The following is a 7971-nucleotide window of genomic DNA, read 5'->3' on the forward strand; positions in this document are numbered from 1 at the left end:
GAATGTTTTTAAGGGGGAAAGATGTTACACCCCGGGTAGAAGAGGTTTGGGAATTCTAGTTTCCAACACAATAAACAGCTCGTCAATAGGACATCGGGGTAAGGATATATGGACGTTACAAGTCAGGCTGGCAGATCAGGAAAATGGTCTGCGCGAACGCGCCTTGGAGTGGCGCTAACGCGCAGAAGGCCAAGGGCCAACACAGCGCGAACGCGCCACTTCGAGACGCGAACGCGCTGAACTATTTTGAGGCTCGGGTTAGGGATAAAGGTTATATTATAAGAGTGCAAGAATAATATGCATATGACATTTGGAGACCAAATGGTGTAAATCAGGTAGTGCGTTGCTTGATGAAAAGCCCTCGTTGCTGTACGCTAAGTGGGTCCACTGTTATATCCCGCATTTTATGCAATCGGATAATTCAAGACAATCGCGGGAAGACAGTAACCAAGGCCATATTTTTACTTTGCCTGGCATATAAGTTGTTATGAAAATTTTGAAGTGGAAATAATGAGAAAGGTTAAGGGCATAAAGGGAAGTTGCAATATGACTCGTGGGAATATAGAAGAATACGAAGGGTAAATTTGGAAGTTGGAAAAATGTTTCATGAATTACAAGCACTAGCCCAAAAATAAGTGGGCTTGAATTTTTAAAGAAATGGACAAGGCCCAACCGGCCATAGGGCATGGGCTAGGCCCATGATTAATTAATTCATGAGGTTAAATAAGATGACTAAGTCATCTTTATCACAATAAGTTCTAGAGTTTTCAAGAAACTAAGAACAAGAGAATGAAAGGGCAAACATCAAGGCCATTCGGCCATAGAGAAAATTCCCAAGAAAAATTTGCAAAATTCTCTTAAAAATCATTTCCTACCAAGCAAAGGGTGCTTAACAAGGTAGAGTTGTTGTTGGAGCAAGAAAGATTCAAAATCATACAAGTTTCCAAGAGATAGGCAAGTGAGGAGTTGAAGTAGAAAGGTGAATTTCAATCTTGTTTTATGTGTTATACATGGTTTATGTGTGTTGTAGTATGCTAAATGAATGAAATTCATGAAGGAGAGGAATATAGTATATGGCCGTGTATATATATATATATGTGTAGGAGTCATGCTTCAATTATTTTAATTAATGTTTGGTTGTTATTGTTGTGAATGATATGTGGAAAATGGAAGTTGAATGGGTTTGGAGAGATTGTAGTGGTGTATGCATGTTGGAGCCGTGTATATGGCATATGTAGTCGTGTATATGTGTTGAATTGTTGAAGAATAATGAGCAAGTTATATTTAGTGTTTTAGTTGTTGTGTTGTAGATTGCATATTGCAAGTAAAGACTTGATAAGTTTGGTAAAGTATTGGTAATTGGAAGATTATGTATATTGAAGAATAATGTTCTTGCATGGATAGTATGTAATGATATTGGTATGATGTCGTTGGAATATATACTATAAGGTTGTTATCGTGTTCATTGAAGTCGGAAGGTTTTGAAGAAAGTAATAAATTGAAATCATGCATCTTGGATGAAATATGTGAATTGCTAGTGCGATTGTTGATTATGTTAATAGTTTGGCCGGGTTTGAATTCCCGGATTGTGTTGGTTGAGAATTTGGCTATGTTGAATGTTGTGGATGGTGTATGTACAGAGGAAATGCTGCCGAAATTTCGGTAGCCAAGTGTTTCCTTAAGATTCTAACTCTAAGTATGCTAATAAGAGTTTTGGTAACTATGACCAAATTGCAGATTTTGACGAGATTGCGACGTGAATTTGGAATAGCAAAAAGGAGCGGAAGAGGTATGTAAGGCTTCACCCTTCTTTCTATGGCATGTCTTAGCAGAAATAAGTTGGGTACGAGCCTCGGGGACAACTCTGTTCACCGAAATCCGCACCTAAAGTTTTCTACCTTTTGTTCAATAGAATTGAACTAGAAAGTGTGCCAATGGTCGGAAAAACCTCCTAGACCCCTATAACTTGCATAAATGGGACCCGATTACCCTAGAAACATCACAAGTAATGACACGACATGTAACATATGCAACTAGTGCACGCTACCTCATCCGGCCCGAGGTGGGCCCGTTACTCTCGGATTTTCCTATAGCCTTGGTTGACTTACTTGAAGTAAATCCAAGGGGGACTTTTGATCCCGACCTCATTACCGAATGATAAGTACTATAACTACTCTAACGAGAATGTTTCTATGGGGATAATGATAATGAAAATATTAGACAAGAGAATGTACCTATGACAAGTACGACCGGAACGATTCTACGACTAAGATTTTTAAGCTAAGGGTCCAATGTGAATATGAAATTGATAAACTAATTTTTGAATCGTATTTATATTCCCTAGCTATAACTTTATTTTCTAAGACTCCAAAGCCTATGACTGTCATCTATGATGCCCACGATTTCATTCTACGGTTACTGTAATACTACTCTCCGTTGATAGTCTCGCCTTAAAATACTCGTCCCTTCAAGGTGAGACAAAGCGATCACAAGTACTCCATAATGTAATCGGAGGCTACCGACTTTACGTCACTCCGATGGGCGTAACTTTCCTTGGACTCCCGTGCATGCTAGTTATGTGCTACAAGTGGATGTGTATGGGTTTGTATATATATAAGGTAAGTACTTGTATATGGGACATGTGTATGTATAAGGGAGAAGTAAATGTACATGTATATGTATATGGGGAAAGGGGAAGGGCCACTGTTATATTACCACCTGATTCAACTGGATTCCATCCTGGACGCGGGATGCCCGGATGCGGGATATGGGAGAGACGTACGCGGCGTCTGTATATATATAATGTATGATATATATATGATGTAATGTGTTGGGACACCGTTGGGGAGGGGGTTGGGAGAGCCGATGTATTCGGCGTCTGTAAATGTGAATAAAAGATACTGTTTACTGAAATGTACTGTTTTCTGTACACGAGAATAAGTAATATATAAATGTTGATTCCTATGCCTATGAAAAGAAACGTTTCAAAGGTGAAAAGACAAGCCTACATGACAGCCGACCTAAAAAGGGGCCTTCCCACGTACAGGTTACTTTCCTGCCTCGTTATATGTCCTATGACTCCATGATATTGTTAATCGTACTCTAGGTTACTAGTTTATGTTCAGAATGGCGCTGCTAATGTTAATGTTCAGAAAGAAAAAAAAATATATGGCTCTGTTACACGGCTTGCCATGAAGTAAAGGTAATATGACAGATAAGGGGTGCTCGGTACAAGTATCGGGTACTCGTCACGGCTCCTAGTCGGGTCGTGACAGAAGTGGTATCAGAGCAGTTCGGTCCTAGGGGTTTGTCTACGAGCCGTGTCCAGTAGAGTCTTGTTTATGGGTGTGTAGCGCGCCACACTTATAAACAGGAGGCTACAGGGCATTTAGGAAATATGACCTTCTTTGTGTCCTAAGATCGTGCGATAGAGCTATGCTATCAGGCTTCCACATTCCTTTCCTAATCCTATGCTATGGTTTCAGTAATGCCGCCGAAGAGAAAGGATATGACGGCCGAGAAAGCCAAGAGGGTGGCGGGCAGCTGAGTCGAGCGGGAGCTAGAAGAAGGAGAATCTCATAATGAAGCTCCCCCTCAGACTTTTCCTGCTCCCCCTGCACCAGCAGAGCAGGAAAGAGTTCCAGCTCCAGCCCCCGCACCTCCAGTCCCACCGCCAGCAGCTCCGGGCCAGCAGATGGCAGAGGCCATCCAGTTATTGACCCAGCTCGTTGCCGCACAGGTTCAGCGGCAAGATGTAGACCTGGGAGACAGGGCGGTAAGTGCAAGGGCCCGTGACTTTATTACCCTAAAGCCGCCAGAGTTTTATGGATCGAAACCAGAGGAAGACCCGCAGAGTTTCATAGATGAGATGTGTTACATCCGACATTTTCGCTTATTCGAAAAATTCAAGATAAATGGACTTGTGATGAATAAGGCCACTATTGGACATTTCTTGGTATGAATGTGTAGGTTATGAATACGTTGGTGTGGAATTACGGAAGGAGGCCAAGGGCAAAATTGGAATTTTGGAAACTTGCCCCATGAATTACAATATGTAACCAACCATTTTGGGCTAAAAAAAAATGATAAGTAAGGCCCAAATGGGAGAGGCCCAACCGGCCAAGGGAGGGGCCCAAACCCATGAAAATTAATTTGTGATATATTAATCATTTATAGTGGATAAATATCAAGAATGTTCAAGAAAGAGCAAGAACAAAACAAAGCAAGAAACTTGAGGGGGTTTCGGCTCCAAGAGAGAAAGAAAGAAAAGAAAAGAATTTTTTTTCCAAGCTTCAATCTTGATTCAAAAAAATTCATCTCTTTTAAAATTTCTACTAAGCTCAAGGTGCTCTTCAAGTTGGTATAATTATTGTGGCAAGAAACTACCAATTGTGGCAAGTGGAAGAGTTGGGAAAAGGTAAGAATCCATCCCTTTTTATTATGTTATGGAGCTTTGTTTATGTTGTGGAATGTAGAAATGAATAGAATTTGTGAAAATATGGAAGTTTGCAAAGTGAGTGTGTTTGTTGGAAAGTGGCCGTGTGTGTGTGTTGATGTATTGATGTAATGAGTTGAATTTTTATGATGTATTCTAGTTGTTGTTATGATAGACATTATATTAGAAATGAAAGTGGAATGAATTAGTGAAAAATTGAAGAATGTAGGAGGTGGCTGTGTGGTATGGTCATGTGTTGATGGAGTATGAATTTGATCTTGTTTGTATATTAAGTATGTTATGGTGAAGTGAATGGAAAAGATAACAATCTTTATTGTTTTGGAAAAATGGTTAACAAGTTGTTGTAGAAAAGTATGCAACTTTGTTATGATTTATGTAAAAAATGGAAATGAAGGTATCAAGAGGCAAATTATGATTATTGTTGATGAATTTGGAAGATGGAAATGTGTTATGAACTTGTATGTTGAAAGTTAGGAAATGATTGGAAAAGTAGTCATTTAATGGAAAGTTGGAATGTTTGTGTATCTTATGAATATTATGTGAAAATGGTATGGATGCCTCCGGTGAATGTCGTAATGATTTTAATGGAAAATGGATATGAAAATAATAAGTTTGGTTTGGAAATGCAAGTTTGAAACGAAAAATGTTTCGTTATGTCGAAAGATGGCTAATGATGCCTTAGTGTATGTTTTAATGTCCATTGATGTTTTGATGTCATTTCTGGGTTGTTGTGTTGATGAATTGAGCCGAGCTAAGTCTCGGGGATGTCGTATATACAGAGGAAATGCTGCCGAAATTTCGGTAGGCAAGTATGTGTAAAGTTGGAATATTGAAAGTTTGAAACTAACCAAATGGTAAACTTGACCATTTCCAGATTTTGGACGAAATTTGGATTGACGCCAAGCGAGCATAAGGCGCCATCGAGGTATGTGAAGCATTTCCCTATGTTCCTAGGCATGTTCTGGATGTGATAGGCTCGGCCGCGAGCCTTAAGTACGACTCCGTTCCCCGGAATTCGAGACGGAAAACCGCTCCAATTCCTTCAATTCAATTGAAGCTATTTTCTTACAAATTGCCTTTAAAGTGAATTTTTGTACAAAACTTCCCCAAACGGAGTCGGAACACTTCCAAACGACTATGGATGACCTCATAAGGTCTATTAGCAATAATTTACCTATGTAGCCTCGGGTTGGTCCGAGGCGGGCCCACAAGGCCCGATATCTTCTGTAAAATTTTAAATATTTCCGTTTTGTCCGATTTTCTCTAAAAATCTTTGGACTACTATTTTGTATATGATATAACCATTTTTGTGCAATTTATACGAAATGATTTTTGAACATCTGAGATTCTGATTCTGATAATAATCTGTCGTGCCTTCCCAACTAGGATATAGGCGCGTACTATGCATACTATCTGGATACTCTGATTTGACTCGCCATTTGGCACCCTTCAGGTTGATCGAGTCTGTATGTTGAGTCTGTATGTAAGTAGTTTCTCATTTATCGGTTCGTGTCTGTCTCAATGCATTCTTTCACTGCGACCCGGGCCAGGTTTTGTTATCGTGCATATTTCTCTGCATTGTTCACCGCATCCCTCGGCGTACGGGCCGGGATCTGTATGTCTGTATGATATTATGATTTGTGTATGGGGATGGCGGCTAGGATGGCATATGATCTGATTTGATTCTGTCTGTCCACCGCGTCCCGTACTAAGAGGGCCGGGTTCTGTTACCGCGCCCCCAGACAGGGCCGGGATCTGTATGAATGTATGCGTGTGCCATCTATATTTATATAAGCACATGCCTCTGTATGATTCTGTATGATTCTGTACTACTCTGCATGCATAATTCTGTCCGACATACTTCTGTCTGTCCGTCTGAATTACGACTATGTCTGTATGTCCGTATGGATTCTGATTCTGCTCATCTGTCCGTATTATGATTCCGTCTGTCTGTCCGAACCATGATTCTATTTATCTGTAAAGAACACGATTCTGTATGTCTGTCTGGATCATGACTCTGTCCGTCAGTCTGATTTATGGTTCTGTTCGTTATATTTCTGTGACTCCGGTTCGGACTATGTTTACATCTGTTATGTTCTGCTTTACATACTCGGTACATTTTTCGTACTGACCCCCGTTCTTCGGGGGCTGCGCTACATGCCCGCAGGTACCGACGTACCAGGTGATACGCCGCCAGCGTAGGTTTCTGATTCAGCTGTTTTGAAGAGCTCCTTTGATCCGGAGCGTATATTTTTGGTATATATCTCCCGTCTTCTATATACACTGTATGTATGGATATTCTGGGTACGGCGGGGCCCTGTCCCGTCATATGACTCTGTATGTCTGTAGAGGCCTGTAGATAGATGTGTGGGTTTCGGGTTTCGTCTGTATGTTAGCCTTGTCGGCTTATCCGTATGTTTCTGTATGTTCAGATATATATATGTTTGCGCGCGTGCCGTAGTTGTATCGGCCTACTTTTGTAATTTCTGTTTCAAAAAAAAAAATCTGTACGATACGAAATTCGGTCAAGTAGGTATGTACGGGTACCCAGCTAGGGTGCCAGTCGCGGCCCACGGGGTTGGGTCGTGACAAGATGCTGAGGACTCTGAGGATCATACATGCTTCGGATACGGAGTCCGTAGAGTTGGCTTCATACAGGCTGCGGGATGTGGCAGTTCTGTGGTATAGCAGCTGGATATCTTCGAGGGGAGCAAATGCACCCCCTCCGGTTTGGCAGGAGTTCACTGAGGCGTTCCTGCGACATTTCCTACCGCCAGAGGTTCGACGGGCTCGAGCCGATATCTTCTTGAACCTGAGACAGGGAAATATGAGCGTCCGAGAATACAGCCTCCGTTTTAACTCGTTAGCCAGGTATGCCCCAGCCATGATAGCTGATAGGGGAGATCATGTGCACCGATATGTGAGTGGGCTAGGGCCATATTTGGTTAAGGAATGCTTGAAGACTTCACTCCAGGACGGGATGACTATTACCCGCATCCAGGCCCACGCCCAAAATCTGGAAGAACAGTACCAGTCACGGAGAGAGGAGCGTTATCCAGATAGGGGTCCCAGAAAAAGGGGCAGATCTTCTGGGGCTAGAAGCGAGTATAGAGGGGGGCAGGCACAAGAGCAGTCTAGGTATTCAGGCCAATCAGTGGCCAGTGCACCACCTCGATTTGCAGATAGAAGATTTGATCGCTCCGCCTATTCGGGACCAGATCAGGGTACTAGAGCTTCAGGATCCCAGTACAGAGCTGATTTTAGCAGGACGGGGCTGCCCCCACCACGATGTGCTCGGTGTGGCAGGCCCTACTCTGGGCAGTGCTACCTAGACACCGGTGGTTATTTAGCCTGTGGTCGAACTGACCATTTTGTACGTAACTGCCCACTAAAGGATGAAGGAGGCCGAACGCAGCCAGCCGGATCAACAATCGGTTCATCGTCGACCGTGCGCCCTCGTGGACAGACTTCCCAGGCTCCAGCGGGCCGCGACCGAGGTAGAGGAGGAGCACCTA

Source organism: Lycium barbarum, chromosome 12, assembly GCF_019175385.1.
Source record: "Lycium barbarum isolate Lr01 chromosome 12, ASM1917538v2, whole genome shotgun sequence".
In the NCBI taxonomy this organism is placed as follows: Eukaryota; Viridiplantae; Streptophyta; class Magnoliopsida; order Solanales; family Solanaceae; genus Lycium; species Lycium barbarum.